Source organism: Phalacrocorax aristotelis, chromosome 7 (assembly GCF_949628215.1).
Source record: "Phalacrocorax aristotelis chromosome 7, bGulAri2.1, whole genome shotgun sequence".
Classification (NCBI taxonomy): domain Eukaryota; kingdom Metazoa; phylum Chordata; class Aves; order Suliformes; family Phalacrocoracidae; genus Phalacrocorax; species Phalacrocorax aristotelis.
The window spans coordinates 24,686,474-24,711,742 of record NC_134282.1 but is presented as its reverse complement, the minus strand read 5'-3'; the positions used below and the strand labels follow the sequence as shown (position 1 = coordinate 24,711,742).

General features: G+C 47.6%; 1 pseudogene; it reads left to right on the top strand.

Annotated features, from left to right (window-relative positions):
- Nucleotides 1–5,466: 5,466 nt before the first annotated feature.
- LOC142059946 (G-protein coupled receptor 35-like) lies at nucleotides 5,467–24,354 on the top strand (annotated as a pseudogene).
- The last annotated feature ends 915 nt before the right edge of the window (nucleotides 24,355–25,269 follow it).

Here is a 25,269-nt window from a genome sequence, read left to right as displayed (position 1 = left end):
TTTTGCTGGCAATGCCCTTGCCCTCTGGGTTGGGCCAGGCCCCTGTGCCCTGGGCTGTAGCACCTCTCGCCCTGCCAGGCGCCGGGGGGGGCCTGTGGTGCAGGTGTGGGCGCTGGGGGCACACTTGCCACTTCTTGTTTGGCACTTGGCATACATTTTTGGAGTAAGTTAGAGGTAAATTTAGGGCAAGTTTTCAAGCAGAAGTGCACCTGATTTCTCTTCAATCCGCTTTTCCATTTTATTAAAAAAATAAAAGCCTATTTTGCTGCCAGGCTGCCACAGCAGTGGTGTGTCCTGGAGGTGGGTGCCAGGGGCAGGGGCTGAAGCCAGCAGCAGGTTTTTTTCTTAAGTTTGGTTAAGTTTACCTCTATTGTAACAATGGCCACAAGATGGCACAGGGCCCCTCCTAGTACGATGCGAATGTGCTCACCGGAGAAATGGGTTTTTCAGGTTGCCTGAATCCAGGCTGAGTGAAAGCTGCTTGAAAATGAAATCCAGTCATATGATGCCCATGAGACCTGGGCTTCAAGCCCTTTCTGGGATTTGCCAGCCAGGCAGAGGGTAGCCCGCACCGCATCTTGCTTCAGCAGGTGCAGAGCAGCCCTGTGACGGAGGGCTGCGGCGATGCTGAGGGGCCTGCAGGAGCCGGAAGAAGGTGGTTTTCAGTTCAGCATCTTGCTCAAGGGCTCTTTTTTGTGGGGCCCCAGCTTACACATAGGGATGGGTATCTTTTCATCAGTCTGGGAGATGCCTGTATTTGCTCTTGCAGGCTGGCTGATGCAGATGGTGTGGTCAGCATCCGTGTGCTGGAGCCGTGTGGTCACCCTGCATCAGCTCTCGCAACAGACCATCACCAGCTGGGGAGTGCAGGGCATGCAGCTACTCAGGGAACTGAGAGGAGAGTTTTCTGGGGGAGCAGAAAGGCAATCTGCAGGGATTTTGCAGTCGGTTTGAGGGCAGGATCCTGGCTACCCAAGGAGATTACATTTCTGTCGGTGTATGCATGAGTGCCTGCACTGCAGCTCAAAACGTGGCATTAGCAGCTGCACAATGTGCAGGCAGCTTTGCTGTGCACCATTGTGTTGAACAGCAAGTATCAATGTCCAGCTAGTATCCAAAAATGCGTTTCCTACACAAATATTTTGATAATGTTTGATAATGGTCAGGAAAGAGATTGAGCCAATTCCTACTGCTTTTCACCACTCTGTGGTTTATGGTTCCCGCTGGCACCTGTCCTGTACATACCTTGTCCTGTTGTGGAAATGCAGCCTGTGTTGTCCAGGCCCTTGGCTGGTATTTATGGGTCAGTAACTAGATAGTGGAGATGTTGACCAGTTGTTACCCAGAGAGTGGAAGACTGCTGGGAGGCAGACAGGGTGTGGGGGTTTGGCTGGAGGAAACCCAGAGTAACTTCTTGCACTGCTGTTTTGAGCTATTTAACACAACACCACGCAGCAAGTCCTGCAAAGATGATGCGGTGGCAGTACAGCACAGGGACTGCGATTGTGGGCACTCCCCAAGGGCCATCCCCTCGCTGAGGACCCGCCACAACATTCGGCCCGAGGGGCTGAGTGAGACCCTTGCAACCCCAGTGATTCCCAACAGCCCAGAACAGCAGCAGCAGCAGCCTTCAATAGCAGTGAAGTCAGCAAAATTTGTGATAAATTATCTTTTCTCTTTCATTAATGATAAGAGAGGTAATAATCCTCCTACTGGACCAATTACAGCCAGTGAAAATATGGTAATGAGAATAATTCCCATTGCCAGTATTAGAAGAGTTACAGTTTACATGAAAAAAGAGGCTTATGTGAATAGCGATTATTATTTTGTACATGGCTCTCTCTTGTCCCAGCTATTCTGATCTTGGAAAATCACAGTGTAATTAATCATAGCAGATTAAATGCTGCAGGGAAACAAATGGGAAATTATGTAGAAGCAAAACTCTCGTTGGTTTTTGACTTAAACTTAGGCTGCCTGTTGCAAAGAACATATTGCCTGCTCCATTTCCTTCCTGCTAGCTCTTTCTCGCTGCAGCCAGAAATCAGTGTAATTTCCCCAAATGTTTAGCAGTCTGACTGCCTTCTGGGTGTCTCCCTGGCATTGCACAGCTGAATCCGTGTGGATTACGAGGTAGCTTCCCAGTTCTTTGGGGTGTGTATTGGGGAGGTTGGGGTGCTCTTCTGCTTTGTCCACCCTTGCTTGAAAAGCAGTGGTAGGATGTCAAGAAACCAGATGGAGGTTATGCCCAGGTATCTGCTGGAAAGTCATTGCCCCAGCTGTGCTGGGGTCAGTAACCATAACGCCTACCAGTATTCCCCTTGCCAGAGCTGAACATCATTGTCTGCCAGTAACATGTATATAAGCTCCTCTCACCATTAATTTACCTTGTCCTGGATGCCTGGACTCCCTAATTCCAATTACTGCACCAAAATCCAGCATTTCTTGCCCTTCACCCTTTGGGTTTGGCCAAACATGGTAATGAGGATGGGTTTTGGCTAGCAGATCAGCCTAAGTTCCTCCAAAAGCCACTCCTCTAATGGCTCTAACAGTTAAACATTTGATATGTGTGAAGGATCATTTGATGTTATCTGTCTTTTTGCTATTGCAGTCCACAATGATCCCTCATCTTTATTCCCCAAAATAAAGTCTGTTAACTAATGAGTTTCCTAATGATTGTGTGAGTAATTCCTGTGTGAACAATTGCTGCTCTTTTTGCTATAAGTCGGCAGGCTTAGAATAGACTTTTCTATTTGGTCCTTTTTATTCTCATTTCAAATTTTGGGTTTGTATTTTTTCTTTCTTCAAGATCTTGGGTTTTGGGTTTTGTTTTTTTTTTAATTCTTCATAAATCATCATCTCCTTGCAGGGCTGTTAGCCCCAAGGTATTTTAATGGGACTTGGTGAGTTTGAACAGTGCAATGAATTGGCATCATCTCATTATTTTCATATGGAGCATCATAAACATCTGTTACTGCTTTTAGGGAGCACTCTTTAATGACATCCCTACTAGATTTTTGGTAGGATTTTAGTGAGGTGCTGAGTGCCTAGAATGACCTATTTTTTTAAGTACCCGAATGCTTCCCATGGGATCTCTTTGAGTTGTCCCCTCAAAAGAATTTTGCTGGTTCTCTACAGAGGACTTTGTCTCCAAATTTGTTGCTGCTGTGAATGCAGCAGCTTTGGTCTATTTACTCTTTTCTAGCCAGTAATGAACAGTTAGCGAATTAGAGTGGTTTTAACTAAAACTGAAACAACAGTAGCCATGGATAGTAACAAAGCCTTTAGGAACCATATTAGTTAGCAGCCAGTTCCCCCCAAGTTAGCAGGAATGGTTTGCAGTGTGTGGACAAATGGCAATAGCTGAAAACACATAGAGGCAATGGAGATTTAATTATATGCTCAGGACAACCTTTGCTTGCGGTAGAGCTGTCCTGGGGCACAGCTACAGCGATGCTGCTCCCAAGAGTGCCTGTGGGGAAGTGAAGTGCTGGCAAGGTGAAGATGGGGGGAGGCAGGAGCAAGCGTCTGTGCCTGCCCTGGAGGTCCCTAGCTGGCACGGTGTGCACCGAGCCATCCTGCTGCCCACGAGCATGCGTGCACATACACACACACACAGAGTTTATCTAATTCCCAGAAATGCTTCCCCATTTAAATGAGACCTGCACTGGGCTGCAGGTCCCTCTACCACACCTTTTCTTTGCCTTTTGCTGGTTTGGTGGTTGTTCTCTAAATAGCCCCAGATGCTACATGAAATCTATGTGGCTTCCAGTAATGGCTCTGGTTTGAGAATGGTCCGGAAGATGAATGAGAAAGTCATGCAAGGAAATAGTTTGAGGTCTGCTTGATTATACTGAGTTTAGAGGAACCTAGCGTACCTTAGCTCTGTAGCCGCAGGCCCAGCTCTCACCACAAGCTGTAAGCAGCTTGTATCATTCTGTTTCCCGGTCTGTAGTGTTTCAGATGTTCAGCTGCAAAATGTTGCTCTTGGTTGTTTTTATTAGTGCATAGCTGTAGTCTATGCCTCTCAAGGCTTTCAGCTTCACAAAAAGATGGGGCATTGTGGAAAGGGTGAGCACAGCACTATCATCCTTATGGAGCTGGCAGAACTGAGAGATAGTGTCCTCCTCCATGCCAGGAAGGAGTCTGGCAAGGAGAGTGTGACTCAGGGAGCCTGGAAATTAAAACTGATGGGTATAAAACTGGAAAGAAGGTTTTAATTTAATACTGACAGCAGCTAGACACCAAAAAGATGACCAAAAAGCAAAACAAAAAAAACTCTTCATTGCTTGAGCTTTTAAAGCCAATATCATCTGTCTGAAAGAGGACCTGGTGCAGAAACAGGGTGTTCCCCATGCAGAAATCTCAGTGGGAATCAGGAAAAAGCTCTGGATATTTGGGTTCACTGACCTCTTTCCTTGCTCTGTGGCCCAGGCAGGCGGCTGCACAGCAGGTAAAGCTCCCCCGGCACAGCTCGAACACTACAGCAGGGCTGTGACATGACAGGGATCCCTAGGATGCACTGCTGTAAAAAATCTATCTTATAAAATTGGTCACTGACACATAGATTCACAAATGTTGTTGTCTCAAATGTTAAAAGAGTTAAATCTTACTTTCTCCTGTTTTTTCTTGTTTTCCTTCTTATGTGCCTGGTTTTTCTGTACAGGACTAGAAAAATCATGGTCCCAAAAAAATTTCTAGTCCACCACCAGCATTCATAGCAAGAGGTCCCCGAAAAGCCTCACCAGTCCGTCCCCTCTCCCAGCGCCCCAGCAGAGGACTTCACAGAGCAAAGCATTAACCCACAAGCCATGTCTTTGCAGGGACCACTGTATGTTTTGGGATGCAGAAAGTGGTGATACTCTCCACTCGGGGCTGGGAGACCCCAGCTTGAGCAGCAAGGCTGGATTCGCGGCAGCAGGGCAGCCAGGGCAGCGTCAGGCAGTGCAGGAAAATTACTGGCATTTAAGGCAGTTTATTGCATTATTTGCCCTATGATGGGTCACGAAAGAGATTGTCAAAGAAAAGGGTAGATAATAGGCTGTCAAAACAATGAAAAAGCTTAATGGCTTTTTCTTCACCTTTTCATTTCAAGGCCTATTAAGGCTTCTGGAAGTGCACTAAAAGCCAAAGAGGCCCCTGCACTCTGACTGTTACAGACATTTCCAGAAATTATTTTTTCAGAACTGGAAAACGACAAATACAGAGGGAGTGTCTCCCTTTCAGCCATCTGATGCTGCTGGGTGCACAAGAAGCTGCCCCGCTCTTATGGCCATGGGCATCCCTGGTGCCACAGATGCAGCATGGTGCTGGTGCTCGGGGGGGCACTGGCTGTGGAAGTGACTTGCTCAGAAATTCCCAGCTGAGTTAGACAAGGCCATTTAGTAAGCTACCATATTAATTGCTCACCTCTGCACACTCATGGCTGCAAAACCTGGGTGAACATTTTGAGCCTGGTGTCAGCTGCCCCTTTCCACTTTAAAGGGTACACAAGGGCCATGGCCACAGCACTAAGTGAAGGTTTAGGGATAGGTGATGAATCACCAGGGTGTCCTGGGGCACTCCAGCCACATGCAAGAATGTAGACCCCAAGAGTAATTCTGGACCTGCTGTGTAAATTTTTTTTGTCCAACTGCAAGTATTTAAGATGTCCTCCGGCATGTCCACACTCCCCAGCAGTTCAGTCTAAATGTCTTACAGTATGAGAAGATGAGTGTGGTCCTGCAATACCGCTTGGATTTTTTTTCAGGACAGCTATTTACAGTATGTAGGAATTTCATTAAAAGCAGGAATATTCTCTTTAAATATTGGTGCTACCAGCTGTGCCAGGGTTGGGCTCATCACGTGGTGCGGCCTTGGGCACATGTACAATGCCGGGCACTGCTCGCTGGTAGTGCTGCTTGTGCTGTGTTTTGACTAATGCCAGTGATGCCAGTGAGGCTGTTTTCAGAATGGGGGATTTTAAACTCCAAGTTGTTTCTTGCAGGAATTATTTTTACTGTGTAGGACCTAAAAATAGCCCTGACCAGGTTTGGGACATCAGGTGCTCCAGCGTTGGTATGGATGACTGCATCCCTCCCAGGTATGGGCTGAACCTTTCCCTGGAGAGGGGCTTGAGGCTGTGGGAGCTGTATGTACCCAAATGTCAAGAGGAAACATTGCTCTTATAAGTATCTGCCCACACAGATTGGGCTACTCCAAATTTTGGAGAGGATGCAAATTCTTGCACTTAAAAACTCAGTCTAAGATGCAAATGATGACACAAAGTTAAAAAAATTACCTCCAAACACCTAGTTCAGACATTATTTTCCCCTGAATGCAACCTTCTGGTGACCTGTGTCATTATAGCATCCAACAGGATGATTAGAAAAATAGTATTAGTAACTGCCCACAGAGCTACTGCAACATAGCCTGCAAGCAAAATGAAGATCAATCACTGTTGAGAGGAAAAAAAATGCAATGATCAGAAATCAGGAAAGCAACTCAAGCAGAGATGTCCTGTGAAACAGGGTTTTCAATGAAATGAATGCCATTGAGTGGAAGGGAAAGGAGGAACCACTTTTTGAATTAAGCATGTGTCGTGGTTTAGCCCCAGTCAGCAACCAAGCACCACGCAGCCACTCGCTCACTCCCCCCTGGTGGGACGGGGGAGAGAATTGGAAGAGTAAAAGTGTGGAAACTCATGGGTTGAGATAAAGACAGTTTAGTAAGTAAAGCAAAAGCTGCATGCAGAAGGAAAGCAAAATAAGGCATTCATTCCCTACTTCCCATCAGCAGGCAGGTGTTCAGCCATCTCCAGGACAGCACGGCTCCATCACACATAACAGTTACTCGGGAAGACAAACGCCATCACTCCAAACGTCCCCCCTTCCTTCTTCTTCCCCCAGCTCTATATACTGAGCATGATGTCATATGGTGTGGGATATCCCGTTGGTCAGTTTGGGTCAGCTGTCCCGGCTGTGTCTCCTCCCAGCTTCTTGTGCACCCGGCAGAGTACGGGGAGCTTGACCAGTGTAAGCGCTACTTAGCAACAACTAGAACATCTCCACATTATCACGACTGTTTCCAGCACAAATCCAAAACACAGCCCCATACTAGCTACTACGAAGAAATTTAACTCTATCCCAGCTGAAACCAGGACAGTATGTAAGCAAGTTGAGCAAATTGTTTCTTCCCTGTTCAAGCAGAGGACATGTTTTTGCTTGGATTTACTGGTACCAGGTATTTCTGTATGAGGATCTAGGTCTATCCAGCTGTTGAAATATCACTCTGGATTTATGCTATTGTAGGAGGGAACAAAATGCAGCCTGCGTTTGGTGCGAGGTGCAAGCATTTGGAAAGGTCAAAGGAAAAAGTGTGCTTGGACTAGTCCTGGAGAGGAGGGCTTCTTCCGAGTGGTGGCTTCTGCTGGGGAGAGCAGTCCTCTGCTGCTCAAAGTCAGTCCAGAGCCCTCTACCTCTGCATTAACATTCCGCAATAGTAAAAGGAAACCATCTTCTGGGAGACTACAGTTTGGCAATGGAAAAAAAAAAAAAGACGAATGGATGTGGGGGCAGTGGGTCACAGCAGTGCAGGGTGCGAGGGTGGGAGGACTTGGGGCAGGGTTGGTGCTGGGGTGGCTATGCAGCTTTCCCAACCCACCGTGCCCACAGCTCCCCGCTCCATCCTCATCCTGGTTTAAGCGCTGCTGACAGCTCCTCACCGCAGGGCGTGGGCTTGCTCATGCTGAAGGAAAGCCTGTCTGTGCGGCTGGTGCCCCTTCGTCAGTGTGCAGAACCCATGCAGTGGACCCTGCCGTGGTGTCACTGCTGAGGGGCATCTCACTGAATATACGCTGGTTTACATGGCTAAGACAGACAGGTGTGTGATCACAGTCATCTGAGCTCAATGTCCTCCTTCCTATGGTGACTAAGGGTTATGGGCACATTAATAGTAACTGTGTTTTAGCATCCCAGAGTTTCAGTAAAACAAATGTATAATTCTGACACCTTGTAACAAGGTAGAAAATTGCTTTAAAAATTAATGTAATTTGTGGAGAAATACTTCCTGTACATGCAAGTTTTTAAACCTGAGTCTAGGGTGGGAACAATAACTATCACAGCTGACTTTGTTGTATGCCTTCTGGTAATACCAGAAGAAGAGGCTGATTTTTCTGTGATGTTTTACTCCAGGGAGGAGAGAAGAACTACTAGATGAGGGATTTCATCTGTGTGTGAGACACTGTAATGTGCTCAAGGCCATGGTGAGTAGCGTGACTGCACATCTTAGTTGAAATGCCAAAAAGATACTGATTCAGTGAAATAAATAAGGCATGTTTGAGGGGCTGTGGTCTGACGGAAAGAAGCAATTGTCTGAAGTCGCATCAACAACTTGCAGGAATACATGTGGCCTCAGAGGTTCCTGCTGCTCTCCATAAAGTATTGCATTAGAGGGTGAATTTTGGGAGTGCATTTTACACCGTGCCAGCAGCAGATTTGCTCAGAAACCTCAGGTTTCAGGTGGGAATTCCTCAAGCATTCCTATATGTGCAGCGGCATTGCTGTCAGCAGCAGATGGAGACTCCCAGCAAGTAACCCCAAAATGTTCTCTCACCAATGGTCAGTGCTGAGCTGCTAACACAGGGAGGGCTGCTCAGTGCTTTAACCCATCTCAGGTCTCTCAAAGCAACTGGACGAATGGTAGCAGAGTTGGTCACATCACTGTTTCAGTGATGGGCCCTGCTGAACAAGGAAGCCAGCAGATAGATACCTGTGATGTTTTCCAGGATCCTGAGGACTTACCTTCTGCAGAGATGTGCACTACCAAGTCTCTGTTTCATCTGCAGCTGAGCATTGGGTGCCCTTGCTGTTCCCTCAGCTCCTGCTGACCTCACAGGAGGTCTTTAATTCTCCAAAAACACCAATACTGTGATAAATGAGTATTTTAAACCATTGAAAGTATTTTAAACCATTAAAACTAGGGAGATGTAAAGGGGGGACCTAAATAGTCTGCTGAGACTATTATGACAACAGAACTTAGGCAAGTCTAGAAGTCACTTGACTAACACCAAGTAAAATCCTGCCCTTAATAGGCAGAAGATTGCAATGAAGTCATAAAGATGTGGTTTTGGTTTTTATTTATCGGCAGGCTCGAGGTCTGTATCACTAGCATCTGGAAAATGTGTTGTGGTCAGATCTTTGCACAAGGGAGCTGTGTGGAAATTTGCTGCTTTCCTGAGCAGAAAGCTGTGGTGAAAGGCTACCGCACAAATGAAAAGTCATGGAGCAAAGCAGACAAAGCCCCAGCCACCAAAGGAACATCATCGTTAAATGGGATCCAGCACAACTTTATGGGTTTTCCTTTCCTCCTGCGCTCCCTAACGCCTGCAGCTCGCTGTTCTGCACAGCCCTATGCTTGCCTAGTGCTGATGAGGGCCGGGGAGGAGAGTGGCCACCAGCACTGGGTGGTGTCTTTTTGGCCTAATTTCCTGCCTAAGTTTTCTTTCTTCTTTTCTAGAAAACATGGAGTTCTTCAAGTGGGAGGCCCACTGAGGGCATGGGTGTGCTGGCACTGCCGTCGCATTTTCAGGCTTGAAACAAAAGGCTGCCTGTGGCATGAGGGCAGGAATTTTTAAGTGTTGCGCTGCATTGAGTTCAACGAGTAGTTGGACGACACAGAGTAAATGAGTGATTATGTAAGAGTGAAAATGCCTTGATGCACACCAGTGGCTCTTTATGAGTGCATTGCTTTCAGCTCCGCTCCATCACACAATTTAACTGTGAGACGCCAAAAGCCAAGATGTCCAAGCTCAAAATTAAATTTCAGGGGCAGAGCCTGGAGCTGAAATTCCCACATCACTTTTTCCTTGCTTTGTGTCCATGCAAAGTGGAAGTATGCCTGCCTCCCAGAGCATGTGTTCATCAGTCAGATTCATATTCTTTGCTCTTCTATTTTATTCTCTGAGCATAATATGTCAGCCAAGCTCCAGAAAAAGGAAAGGTTGACATTTATAGATATGCTTCTCTCTCCTGAAAGAAAAGCAAACAGGTACAACTTAATCTTTCAATCTAAAAGGCAGTCCTGAGAACATTACCAATCAAGCCAATCACTGACATATTACATTTTCTATAAATGCATAGACAGATGTACACCTCACACCACCCAGAAGGCTCAGGGCAGAGTCATTTCCTTTAAATCCCATTATTTCAATTACACAGTTTAATTATATTGAATGCTCGGTAGCATACACAGGAAGGAAAAACCCATTTGTCATCATTAGCTGGTGTGCCCTCCAGCCCCAGCACTTTGGAACTGTGTAATGTTATTGACAGATCTGGTGTATCTCTGATCGGAAACAAGTATTTAGCCACGTAATCCTTGACAAGACATTGCTCTTCACTGGAGCCGAGACAGGCGCTTACACTGCTCATGAATTGTAACTTTACCTGTCTGTTCATGCAGGAGGGATGAACAACATGCCTAAGTCCTTCAGCACAGTCCTGTCATGTCCTTGGTTAGCTGGGCACGCCTTATGCCTCACGCACGGTTGGAAACTGATGGTGTGCATGAGGCCAGGCAGGGCTTCACACCTGGGTATAACTCATTGGCACTAATAATCTCTGCTTAACCTTCTTCTCTAGCGTCAATTAGCTCATGGACCTTCTGAAAATACTGAATCAAAGGGTGAATGAGTTGTTCCTAAAATTTCATTTATTCAACTTATCATTAAACTTTATTTCTAAATTTGTTTTCCATCTCAGGAAATAGAAACAGATCAGAAGAAACATTTGCTGATGAATGTTTTTGAGATCTGTGATAAAACAGCAGCTTTTTGTCACAAATGCATTACCTTTCACAAATTATGCGAGATGGGTTTGAATCTAATCTGTCACCTCTCCTTTGCTGATTCATTGCTAGTTCTTAAATGATGGGATAATTTTCTTTCTGAAAAATGCATGTTTATGGAAAACTCCCTCTGTCCCCATCGCCCCCTCCCCCGCCCCCCACCCCCGCCTGCCCTGTACCTCTGTGAACCCTCTGACTGCTTTTCTGCCTCTGGCCTCCCACAGCAAAAGTTTCACAGTATTGCAATATTGATGTATTGGTTCTGTATGGCAGGGTATGGTCATTTGTCCATAAAGGCAAGATGCTTGAGGACATGGGACCCCAAGTGGTGACTTTGAAAATGAGAAAATAGCCCTATATCATTAGCTTTTGACTTTTTTTTTTTCTGTGCTGTTTCTATCTGTTCCAGTTTGCATGCCTGTGGGTGCACATGCACCGTTAGCTCCAGGTTAGCTCATGGTCTTGAGCAGTGCTGTGCTTAGAGCCACCACCGACCTCAGCATCCCAGAAAGGCTGGTAGTGTGCCAATTAGCCACCCCTGCACCTGGCAGGCAGCAGCAGGTGTGGTGCCATGCCCTCTGTTAGCTGGTGCAGAGAGCAGGGCTGAATGTGGTGACAAAGTGAGGCTTTCTTGTATGTCCTGTGGAAAATGCCACCACGTGGGGCAATGGAGCTATTTCCGTAGGGGACACCTCTCAGCTAAACCGCATGTTCTCATCTGCATCTATAAAAAACCAAGATGTAGTGTAGTTTAGAAGACTAGTGGGAAAATAAGCGTGGGAGATGAAGGGCAATGAAACCAGAGGGCAGTAAGTTTTAAGGACAATTTTACTGCAGGAAATCAGTGTATATACATTTCAATCTAGTTTATGCCAGTAACACTTAAATGACCAGGAACAAAAAAGCCCATGAGCAAAGTCCAAAAATACAGGTAAAAGCCTCTCACACTTGCATGTGCCACACTGTAGGAGTGATTGCTCCTCCTGCTCTGAAAGTGCTTCTGTTCAACTGTAGAAACAGGGAGGATAACTACAGGCAAATTCCAGACCGCTTGGTGAAAGCAGAAGATAAACTGGTTTGTTTTCCCGGAAGCAGGACAAGGTCAGGCGAGCATGTGTTGCAGATACCAGATCTACCGCTGCTCTCTGTTGCTTCCCATTAGCAAAAATCTTTTTGTTTTTTTGTCTGGCAGTGGAGCTCTTGAAACATCAGGTGTCTCCACCCAAGCACAAGGCGCTCAGAAACAAAATGCTTCTTACATTTACATACTAGCAAAAGGGTTTTTTTCAGCTCAGGAAATCAATTATATGAGTCTGTAGCATCAACATTAATGAGGCTGAATAGGCTGATGTACAGCCTGAAGAGTACTAAATGATCTGTTCCAGTATGTGTGCAGGTCATACGTAAAATTCATTCAAAACAGAGGCACCTGTATGATATATTTCTACAGCACCATACAAGTGGGGTATTGCTGCAGCCAGCCCTTGAATAAAGCACGGCTGGCTTTACAAACAATACTATCCTTACATCATCTTCGTTTTCCTCCTCCTTGGACCTGTGAGCATAAATTGTAAATAAATTAAGCTTTTAATTTGGACTTTTAATAAGGTAAGGACCTTCCACACCCAAAGGATTGCACAACAAAGTGACCTTTCAAATCGATATTGTAGAAAAGAGATGCTCATGGTTGAGGGGTCGAAAGGAAAAAAAAAAAAAAAACCAAACCAGTTTAAGAGTGCTTTTGCCTTGATGCCATGGATAAAGTGGTACCTTCAAGGGTTACCCAGGCTGTCTCATGAAGGCTTGCAGCATCCCATGTAGGAGTTCCCTGTTTCACAGCACAACCAAGCCCACATCAACTACCCCTGCTTAGTGTACTATATTTTAGCAAAACACAAAGAGATGGAACTGTATTGGTTTAGCATCCTCCAGCACTGAGATTTGGTAGAAGACTGGTGAAAAAATGCCAGGAAAATATATAGGTCCTCAGGAGGACCAGGCATGCACAGCCTTCTCCTGTCTTCCTTGGAGTAACAAAGCCCTGTGTCCAGGCTAGACACCCTGCTTGCAAGCAGGTGCCATTGGCCTTACTGGCACAGACCTACCTTCTCCTGGTGCTATTTGGCTGCCACCATCTAAGATACCCTCTCCTGCTGTGTGCTGGTGGAAGCCTGGCCACTTCTGGCCTTTGCACAGGGTAGAGCACAACAGTCCTGACCATATGCCCAGCCTGTCTCCATCTCTGTCCCCACACCCATGATCTTCTACCCCAGCCACCTCACCCTCCTGGCCTACATCCCAATTTGGGGCTCTTTCCTAGGCCACCACCTCCAAATTAGCTGCTCCTCACCTGCACCTCCAACCCTCTGCCATGAAACACTCCTCCCTCCCTTTGCCTTCCTCCATGTTCAATCTCCTTCTGGCACTGGCACCACCTTCTTAGTCCTCACCACCAACTGTAGCCTCCTGCATGCTTGTGGTGGCACACAAGGCTGCGCCAACACCACTGCAGGAATCATCTCTGGAGAAGCTCATCTTCTTCTCTGCTTGCCAAAGGCCGTACCCTGCAATCCAAAACAATGGATGCTGCCACCCAGGACAGGGCTGGTAGGGTCTGTCTCCTGGGGCACAGCCTGGTCTCCCCAGTCCATGACATGGGGCAGAGGTCCTGGACAGGAAGCAGTGCATGTGAGTCCAGCCAGAGATGGATCCCACCGCACCTACTTCATCTGGTCCTTGGGGCTCAGTGCTAGGACAGGTGTCACATGACACCATGCTGTGTCTATCTGAGGGGGTCACCAAAGCATCAAGGTGCTCAGGGCTTTCTGCCTCCTCACCTAGTGGAGGCTGGGCAGTCTGTCCTGCTGGAAGCAAGGCTAGTGAGAGGTACATGTCTCTTCAGATCTTGATTTTGGACTGCAGCATCCATCTCATCTCTGTCTTTGAGATGGAAGGATGCATACTCGGCCATCTCATCTCCTACGTGCCCTCCTAAGACCTGTCGTGGTTGACAGAGTTTGGATGGACCCTGCTGACAGAGCCTGCTCAGTGATGACTTAGGCTATGGACAGGGTTTCTTCCACAGGCTGCCCCAAACTGTGTTCAGGCCCCCCCCGCCCAGGGAGACCTCTGTGCTCTACAAGCAGCAGCACAGGTGCCCACCATGTGGGCCACACCATCCTACAGGAGCTCTCTGGCCCCTACCATGCAGTGAGACAACCACAACTGTGTGTAGGTGTGTGACCTGTGAGTCACCACTCACCCCCGTCCCGTCTTGCAGGGCAGGGCTCAACTGAAGCTCTTGTGCCCACCTTGCCATGGAGGGACCTCTCTGAGAGTGACAGACAGTGGGCACAGCTGCCTTGGTAAATACGGCAGTGTCAGTATGCACAGAGGCAACCTGATTTTCACTTGTCTAGCACTGACTGAGACAGCAGGACATGTTTGCAGAAGTGTGTATGTGGCAACCTGGGTCTTTCCTATGACCCATTAGCCACTTCTCAACACAATAATTTGCTGTGCTTCCCGTCTGGAGTACTGCCCTCCAAAGGCTTATGCTTGCATCAGGGGCTCACATGACAGTCTTGAGATAAAAATGCCCTTACACGAAGGCATGTGTGTCCATTTAAGTGACAGGTAGGATTGGAAATTGACCTGAGCTGTGATGAAGAGGAAGTTTGAGATCAGACACACCAGGGCAATAGCACTGCACATATACGCCATGGGAAAACCTGATCTGAAACACCCTCACAGCTGCCTGGCGTGTTTCACATAGGAGCTCTGCCTAGTGTGGCACAGGCTACACTCGGTCCCTTCCACTACTCATGTGATGCCATCTGTGTGCCTCCCCACCTGGCACCCTGCCCGTGCAGGCTGCCCTGGCAGCCCACACCTTGCCCAGCCCCATGGCAGCATCCAATGCTGTCACCTTTTCCCACCTCGCTGCCCCACTGTTGCCCAACTCCACCCTGCAACGGGGTGTGCAACAGCTGCTCCGCAGGGGTGCAGGAGTTCTACAGGCTCCAACTCCACAGCTCTGCCTAGGTGACAGATCACATGTGCAGCTATGGCGGGGGATCAGCCTCTCCCCACAGTGCATACCTGGCCTTATCGCAGTGAGGCCATGTGCTCAATGCCCCCAGCAGCAGACTCCCAGGAAGGTGCAGTCTGGCTCCTAGCTGTGTTTCTGCAGAACTGACACTCATGTGACTAATCTTGATGCTGTCTCACACTCTGTGGATACAAACACACTTATCAACAAGTCTCCCCTGGAAGAGTAAGCACCATGCTTTGATGGTTGCCACTGAATTGTTTCTATCATGCCACACCATCCCACACTGAAGCATACTGACGCCCCCTCACGAAGCCCTGGGAAGGTATTTGCTCGCTTCCCAACTAGGCTGTGGCTTGTGTCCACTTAGCATTTCAGAGTTCAAAACCATGTCTACCTGTTTGGAAGATGGGTGTCCCAGCCTTTCTGCTTCCCCTCATGCATCCACTCTGCAGCGTCAAGGGGCTGCAGCAAGGACACTCGGTGCAGCATTTCTATTTGAAGCTGCTCTTGCCCCAGGCACTATACCCAGATTTTTGGACAGTGGCACATGAAGTTGGAGCTGGCATCTTCCACAGGAAAGCTTAGCCTGCTCCTTTTATTTTCCCTGCCCAAAGTAATTTTCTACTGCTGCTCATGTCTCTTTTTACAGCCAGGTCTGCATGTGAGCTGGCACTTAAAGTGTGCTCTTCCCTTTAACACTTCTGACTTACTCAGAAGTCACCCCTATCATCAGGAAAGACAGGAAGGACCATCCAGAGAACTACAGGACAGTCAGTCTCACCTTGATCCTTGGGAAGGAGATGGACAAAATCATCTTGAAAACCATTTAAAAGCATACTAAGGACAAGAAGGTGATTGGATTTACAAAATCATACCTGACCAACTTGATAGCAGCCTCTGAAGAGATGACTTTGTTTGGTGGATGAAGTGAGAGCAGTGGATTGATGTTTACCCTAACTTTAGTGTTGAAAGCCTTACTGTCTCCCGTAATACCCTCACAGATGGACTGATGAAGTATGGGCTAGATAAGTGGACACTGAGGTGGAGTGAAAACTGGCTGAAATGCCAAGCTCCAAGGGCTGTGATTAGCAGCATAAAGTCCAGCTGGAGGCCAGTCCCTAGTGGAGTCACTTGGAGGTCAAGACTAGGGCAAATAATGAAGATGCCAAACAATAATGGCCTGGCACTAGGACAGAGTGCACCCTTGGCAAGTTTGCAGATCATACAAAACTGAGGGGAGTGGCTGATACACCAGAGGGTTGTGCCACCGTTCAGAGGCACAATAATGGTGGAGAAATGAGCTGACAGGAACTTCATGGGGTTCAACAAGGAGAAGTGCAAGTCCTCCACCTGGGGAGGAACAGCCCCAGGCACCAGTAGAGACTGGGACTGACCGGCTGGAAAGTAGCTTTGCAGAGAAGGATCTGGGATCCTGGTAGAAGCCAAGCTGACCCTGATCCAGCAATGCGCTGTTGCAGCAAAGGCAGGTAACAGCATCCTGGGCTGCATGAGGATAAGCATTGCCAGCAGGTCAAGCAAGGTGATCCTTCTCCTCTACCTACCAGTGGTGAGACACATCCGGTGTGCTGTGTCCAGTGCTGGGTTCCCCAGTGCAAGACAGACATGGACTTATGGGAGGAGGTCCAGGGAAGGTTCACAAAGATGATTAAGGGACTGTAGCATCTCTCGTAAGAGGAGAGTCTGAGAGAGCTGGGACTGATCAGCCTGTAGAAGAGAAGGCTTGCAAGGATCTTATCCATGTGTATAAACACTCAATGGGACAGCGTAAAGAAGACAGAGCTCTTCTCAGCAGTGACAGTGAGAGGACAAGAGGCAGTGGACACAAACTGAAATACAGGAAGGTCCTTTTAAACATAAGAAAAAATGTTTAATCTCAGGGTGATCAAACACTGGAACAGGTTGGTCAAAGAATTTGTGGAGATAGCCTTGAAGATATTAAAAAAAACAGATTGGACATGGGCCTGGGAGCCCTGCTTTGAGCAAGAGGTTGGAGTAAACTTTCAGAAGTCCCTTCCAACCTCAGCCACTCTGTGGACAAAGCCATCATCCTGGGCTGCCAGTCAAAAATAACTCACAACATCAGCCTCTGTTTGGGAAATGCAGCTGTAGCTACCACAGGCAAGCAGCTCCCACAGCCTTTCCTTTGTTTCTGTCTTTACACACCTTTCCTGTCCTTAAACACCTTCAGTGATGCTCCAGTCCCTCTTCTGTGCTGCGATCCAAAGAGCTAATGCAGAATTTCGTAACAGTGTGCTACCCTGCCCTCTTCCACCGTAGCACCTCACAAATGCCAGATGGTATCTGAGGGTCTTATCAGCATGCGGTTCAGAGACATTTTACGTGGCTCCTACCTTACACACTGGTGGCTGTCCTCCATGACAGACAAACGTGGTAGAGCAGAGCAAGTGGGTCTTATCTTAAGGAACTGCTGTTGTATCCTCTCCTCTGCACAGCCCTGCTGGACAGCTGTGCTGCAGCGCTGCTTCTGCTTGATGCCACCTGGTGCTTCCTGAGCCAGGGATACCTGGGCCACATCGGCACCCTGACCTCCTTCACCCACCACATCAGTGCCTGCATGCTCTCACCTCTGAGCCTGAGCCAGCAGGCTTCTCTTCTCTCACAGCTTATGCATTTTAATAGCCAGTGGCATACCCATCCTGCTATTTTATGAGCATCCAACCACCATTAGCATCACTGCAAGGAAGTATTGCAGCTCATTAGGTACTAAGGGTAAGTGGGCAGCAAGATGATTCCCCACTAACTATATTGCATGCTGATTATTGACAGCAATGAAATAGCCCATCACAGAGCCCTTTGGGCTTACAGCTCTCCCCCCTCCACTTCTGTCAACGCTGGGTCAGACAAGTGAGGCTCTTTGCCATGCACGTGAGACACCAAGGCTTTGGTTCAGTCGCCAGCCTGAAGCTCTTGGGTACTTTGGCTGTACTTGTACTCAAATAGAAGTGCAGGCTAGAGCCCTGCCGCTGGCCCCATTGTAGCCATCTCCTGCTCCATCCCTGCCCCAGGCACCAAACCCATCCCAAGGGGCTGTTTGTGTGCAGCAGTCTCCATCTGAGCAGGGTTGGAGAGACTTTCTCCAGCCTAGAGAGCCTACACTACGTGACAAGCTGATCAGTGTGCCCACCTCCCCACCTACAGCTGTGCAAGTATGACTCAGTTCAGCACTCAGCTGGAGGGCCCTGCACCTCTAATGATGATCCAATAATGATGATCGCATCTACCTGACCTTGCTTAGCTTAGGTGTCCGCACAGCATTTCAAATCCACAGCTGCTGAGTACCACTGGCAGCCGTTGAACACACCATTTTAGAAGGTGCTTAATGATGAGGTGCTAGACCTCACTGGAAAGTATTACCACTACTTGGTCATCAGATTGACAGTCAAGACCGATCTGACATTGAATCTTCTTCTGCAACAGGAGGAGGAGCTGCTATAGAAACAGTCAAGTACCAGTGAGCTGTTGGTGCCAGGCCCTGCACATGCAGCCTGTGCCTATCCTTCAGCCCCAGCAGACCCTGCTCCTCCTGGCCAGGATGTGCAGCTACACAGCCCCCATGCACCCTGCCTCCAGTGGAACCCACTGCTGATTTTGTGGCATTAAAATTACAGGTAACATCATTGTTTCTTTCTCTCTTGCTCTCTGTGAACTTCTGCTCAGGGTCCTGCTGTGGTTGAGAAGTGGCAAAGGAGGCTTAGACACCTAGTTTCTGCAGGGCAGTCCCTGCGATGCAAAGGTCCATACAGCAGGTAGCGATCATTGAGCCTTTCAGTCTCTGTTCTTACTTCAAGGTATTCTCTGGGTACTTTACCTTTACAGCATATTACTTCCTAACAGCAGCTGGGAACTGGAAGCTAAATTCATCCCAACATGGGAATAAAGTTATTCCAAAAGATGAGTATTTTGTCTAAGTGAACCCTTCTACCCACTTCCAGGGTCTTTCAAAGCAGTTCCGTCATTAGGGTGACTACATTACTGTTTTCAAGGGATGCAGTGATAGATAAGCCTCAAAGAACACAAGTTTCGAAAAAGAAAAGAAAGAAGTGCTGTGCCTTTGATCACTGTGTTTGAAAGCTGTGAACAACACAGCAAGGTTGGAGCAGGCAGTTTCCAGGTTTCTTCATGCTGTTTGGAAACAGAGCAAAGCCCCTCACTTAAGTGCTGTGGCAGGGCCCTCTCCTAGGGCTCTTCCACCATGGAGGCACTTTATCTGCTTCCCTCCCAGGTCAGCTTGCTGCCCAGGGCACAGCCAGCAGTGCCCGTGGTTAGATTAACATGCGTGGGAAGTACTGCCCTGTCCAAGTCTATTCTCATACCTGTGCAGCATATTTATTAAATCTTTACTGACAGCTACCCATTTAATTTATAGGAAAGCTGGTGAATTTCAGGGCAGTTGATGTGGAGGTGGCAAGTTTGAAGGCAGTTAATGCAGAAGATGCCATGCTGTACCCCATCCCTCCCACCCCATTTTCCTTCTTCCTCTCCCTCTACTCAGTTCCAGGTCCCTTCCCTCACCCACCCCAGCAGTGTCTCTTGGCTCCTATGGTGTCCTTAGTCATTTCACCCTTTGTTCCTCTGGTACCTGCTCACTTCTGAGTTCCCCGCACAAGGCAGGAAGATAATTTTGCACGCAAGACTCCCGCTCAGGTCCAGCAGCTTCCCCACAGGCACCCTGCTGGGAAATACACTGGGTGTTTGCCACCACAGTGCTACTGTGACAGCCACTGTGCCCTCAGCCTCTGCCTTACTTCTCTTCCTCCAAGCTGCCTGTTAAGGGTCTGGAAGGAGCCTGCTACTTCTTGAGCTGCTGGAGGAAATGAGCCCAGCCCTGGCCTTCCTCCCCAGCTGGCCACCAGCTTCCATGGTGGGGGAAATGCACATTCCACAGTATTACTGACCTTGTCAGTCAAGCCCTCACCTGTTCCTGGTCCTCTAGAGGCAGCAAGATACTGTTTTACAGCTGTCTCCATCCTTTTCTCAAGGCTATAGGTTGCTACCTAGCCCATCTGACGCTGCAGCCATCTCATCTACCCCACCATAAGCATTTCCAAAGCCACAGGATATGCTAGCTTATCAAACTGCATCTCTTCAAAAACATTTTGTGCTCAGGCATACCCTATCTGTGCTATGTGGCCTGTTTCAAAACCCTTTGCTCATTTCCTCCCTCCTTCCCCCAGTCTCTGGGCTGCCTTTTGGCCTGGAGCACTTGCAAGCCCTGAGCTGCACCAAAGCCCCACAGCAGGGCAGGGCAGTGATGCTGGGAACTGTGTTTGGGCCACATCTCCAGCTCCAAAGGCAGTGACAGCCAGAGCCCTTTCATGCTACAGAGCACACCAGCATGGTTTGTCTGCACTGTACTTCAGCACAGAGGCTGCTGCTGGCATTTCAGACCAGGGCCAATGAAAAGCAACCTGGGCATCAGCCATGACAGCAAAGACATCTGCCTCATGCAGTTAGCAAGCATAATGATATGCTTGATATGATATGCAGCTCTTGTTGTAAGGTGTTTCCCTGCTACTACCTACTGTAGTTCAGAGATGTTTTCCATGGTGACAGCTGTCAAGCTTCCTCCCAGGAAGCAGGCGACGAGCAGCAAACCTTTGTTGGGAAACTCAGACCTGAGCACATAAGAATTGTAAGAGAGCTCTACACAGGAGTCATATTAATGTCTGCTAGTGCCCAAGACACTTACATATCCCTCTAGCAATTGTGTTATTTGTGTGTTTATCGGTTACTTCAGAACAGAAGTCTGATTTTGCAGGCAGTGCCCTCACCAACTGACCATAAGGACTGCATTGCTTGCAGGGGCAAATCATAGAATAGTTAGGGTTGGAAAAGACTACTAGGATCATCAAGTCCAACCAGCAACCCAACACCACCATGCCTCCTAAACCATGTCCTGAAGTGCCATGTCTACACGTTTTTTGAATGCCTCCAGGGATGGTGACTCCACCAGCTCTCTGGGCAGCCTGTTCCAGTGCCTGACAACTCTCAGTAAAGAAATTTTTCTTAATATCCAATCTGAACCTTCCCTGGAACTTGAGGCCGTTTCCTCTCGTCCTATCACTAGTTACCTGGGAAAAGAGACTGACCCCTCACCTCACTACAACTACCTTTCAGTTGTAAAGAGTGATAAGGTCTCCCCTCAGCCTCCTCTTCTCCACACTAAACAACCCCAGCTCCCTCAGCTGCTTTTCATAGGGCTTGTTCTCCAGACCTTTCACCAGCTTCATTGCCCTTCTCTGGACATGCTCCAGCACCTCCATATCTTTCTTGCAGTGAGGTGCCCAAAACTGCACACAGTACTCGAGGTGCGGCCTCACCAGTGCCCGGTACAGGGACACAATCACTTCCCTGCTCCTGCTGGCCACACTATTCCTGATACAAGCCAGGATGCTGTTGGCCTTCTTGGACACTTGGACACACTGCTGGCTCGTGTTCAGCTGGCTGTTGACCAGCACGCCTGGGTCCTTCGCCACCGGGCAGCTTTCCAGGCACTCGTCCCCAAGCCTGTAGCATTGCCTGGGGTTGTTGTGACCAAAGTAAATAGCTGCTTAACCAGGCATGTTCAGTCATGGTGTCACTTCCTACATCTCTGAAAGCTGTAGGATTTCACCAGCTCCCTCACCACTTCACTCTCCTTTTAGAGTGGTAAATAATTTCTTTTAAATTAAAAGGTTAAATTCTTTCCAAAGTGCATTTAGGTCCAAGTGGAAATTCAGTGACATATTCACAGAATCACCAGTTCAGAGAATTGTTCCCTGTGCACATCACATAGAGCCACTTTGCACAGAATGGGTTCTGATGAACCCAGATTTTTATCAGCCCATGAACTCATGATCTTCACGTAATCAATACTCTTGTGAAACATCTAGTAGCCAGTGTGACAGAGGCTCAGTACCTACTACTCACATCTGATGGGTTTCTTGGGGTAGCAGGATGCCTGCCTTGAGCATCTAATGCAGCCTTTAATGGCAAATTCCTTGTTTTGCACTAGTGTTTCCTCTTTCAGGTGTGTTTTTCTGCTTTACATCTGCAGACTCATACTCTTTCCTGGAACAAATGGGCTTAAAGTTAGGTTAATCCTTCCATCCCCATTCCCTTCCCAAGGACATGGAAAGCAGCATGTCTCACTCACTCCCTTAGGGTTTCAAGCATGCCTTTGGGATGCAGGAACTCACATTCAGCTCTGATTTCCTCAGCTTGGAGCAGGAGCTCCAGGTTTGCAAGGCAGCCCAAAGACTCAGAAACCTGCCCAGTTAGAGCCAAAGCATAATGATGTCTATCTACTATGCCCTTGAAGTCCTTCATCCCCCTCCCTAGTTTGTCTCCCAAGCCAGTAGAACTGGTAGAAGACCTTTTGCTTATGGGTTCTGCTGGGCTTTAGCTTTGGTTGCTGCAATCCCTGCCTAGCTCAAAACAAAGCTAAGGGTAATTTTACCTCATTTGCACAGCCTGGCTTAAGGAATTAGTGTTCACCTTGTCACAGGATGCCCTCACTATCTATGGGACTCTTCTAAGTGCTATTCCACCTGTTTAATAAAGGCTGTCTGCCATGTCCTGTTGGAAGTGTAGCTTGAGATATATACTCATAAACTGCATAAACATAAACAAAGTCTGACAAAGGATGCATCCTGGTTAAAGGCTGACTGAGAAGGCCAGCTTTCTAGATTCAAATTCACATTCATAACAAAGTAAATATTTACTTAAATACCCTTTTTTATAGAAGCCATGCATCTGTTAAGAGGTAGGATGAAAGTCTTACCAGGTCTTTTCCCATTTCAGGTGTCAGGACATCATACAACATCTACACATCAGAACAATGAATGTGTCCAACAACTGCAATGGCACAAATCTAGAACTGTATCACCATGTTCGTCTCATTGAATTTGCTCTGTATAACCTAATTTTCTTTTTTGGAGCACTATTTAATGGCCTTGCCCTCTGGGTGTTCTTCTGCAAGATGAAGAAGTGGACAGAAACCAGGGTGTATGTAATCAATTTAGTCTTTGCAGACTGCTTCGTCATCTGCACCTTGCCTTCCATGGCTTATTTGCTCTGGAATAAGTCAACCCGAGATGACCTCTGCCAGTTTACAGAGGCAATGTATTTTGTCAACATGGTAGTGAGCATCTACATAATTTCATTTATCTCCATCGATCGATACATTGCCATAAAGCACCCCTTGAAAGCCAGGACCTTCAGATCTCCATCAAAGGCTGCCCTCCTCTGTGGGCTTCTGTGGGTCTCCGTGATAATTGGTGTCACCTTACATCTTTGGCAGAGAGACACAGCGCTCTGCTTTCAGAAGGATACCACCGCACCCGCCTCTCTGAGCCTGCTTTCCATTTTCTTCGTTTTTACTCTTCCATTAGCAATCTTGACTTTTTGCTCCACAGAAGTAATTAGGAACCTTAAGAGACATCTGAACACAAATTGACCAGAGGAGAAATTAATCCAGAAAGCTGTTCACATTATTTATGCAAATCTGATTGTATTTCTAATATGTTTTCTGCCAGCCTACCTTGGGCAACTTGCCAGGTTCATAATGGACAGTGTCGGAGCTACCTGTTTCCTGCTCCAGGTTATGAAGAGCTACTCCTCTGTGACAAGGTGTATTGCCACATCTAACTGCTGCCTGGATAGCATCTGCTACTACTTTGTGACAAAGGAGTTCCATGAAGCCCTTCTACTGCCCAAACCCAGCACTGAGAAAACAGATCAAATTTACCCCTTGGAGACACACACTTGCTAGGGGCGGGGGGGGGGACACAAAAAACATCAAATCCAGAAAACCCCAAAACAACTCTGTACCATCAAGAGAAGACACAACTTCAGCATTATTGGGATAACTACTGCTCTTTCTCTCTAGGGAGATCTTTGTTATGTATAGCATTACTAAGTTAATTGTGATTTATACACTCTGCTTCTATTAAACAGATAAGTGATTTCACAGAGATGTGTAAAAGTGTGTATGTAGTTGCTGATTGTTCACATGTCTCCATTCCACCCTCCAGCACCTATTTGTTATTCTTACAGGAAGACAGGTGGCCCACGTATGCCTCCCTGTTTTACTTCATTTTGCAGCTAAAGTCAATTGATCCATATTGTCAGCACGTACAAAAGAATATATCATGTTTTACCTCATTGTGTATTTCAGGCTGTTTGCACTACTAAAATAATCCAGTTTATTTTTATCATCTCCCTTTGGTGGGCTGGGGGGTGTGGTTCAGACGGTACCAGAATATTACTAAGTACATGGCCTTACAAAACAGCCTAGACTCTGCTGACTGTCCTTCCCCTTCAAGTCAATGGGTCAGACAGATGTGAAGGAACACTTTTAGGATGAAAGCAAGACTTGTCGAGCGCCATAGAAGCACAAAGTCCAGGAGATTTCAGAGCTGAGTCCTCCTGCCAGCTCCCCTCCTGCTGCACTGCTGAGCCCTGGCACAGAAACACCTCCTTAGAGTAGCCGTTCCCAAAGGACTGCTGCTCCCACCTGTGGGAAAGCCCTTTTAACTCTTTCTAGACCTTTGCTACCCATGCATTGCTATTCCCTGGGTTTATGTTGTGGCATCAGGCTGGCCCCCAGGTTCACCCTTCTGGCCACAGCTCAGGGTCACAATATCACCGCCCAGCTGGACACAGCTGTGTCTGGGTTTCTGCAGCCTGCCCACATCAACACCCCTAACACTTTCATGGGGGTAATGCATTTGTCCATGAGTCAGCAGCCTAGAAAAGTCAGGGGAAGTGGGGAGTGGGTTGACCCACCTACATGTTATACAAATGCTCCCTAGGACTGGGCTTTTTTTTTTCTAAATACTGAAAAAACTGCAACATGGCCTCTGAGCTCTGCCCAATCAATGCTCAGAGCACTCCAAGAGACAGTGTGGGCGCCTTTCCTGCCCACTTGCGCAGTTTCGCCTGTGACCAATATCTGCCTTCAGGGAGCCCATGGCTGCTGCTCAATCTGCTGTTGGCACCTTCGGGAACATGAGCTCAGGAGACATGAATTAATGGAACAAATTCTGAGGGAGTCAGAGTCTGGCTCCTTTCAGCTGGCTCACATAGATGGGACTGCAACCGCTGCAACCAACAGACAGCAAAACCCATAAAAATTACTATAAAATACCACTGGGACATGTTCTTAAACATGCTTCTAAAGGTCCTGACACCTGTGGTGTGCTCACTGCCACACTGGTCTCTTGCCCATGCCCGGTTGGCAATGACTGTCATTACCAGCTTGGGCCTTCCAATGATGCTGATGAATAGCGTTAGCCGCCTGGCTGCTTTGCAGAGGACAAGCAGGCCCGTAACGTCTGTCACCTTTCTTGTAAAGACACCAAAAAGAAGCA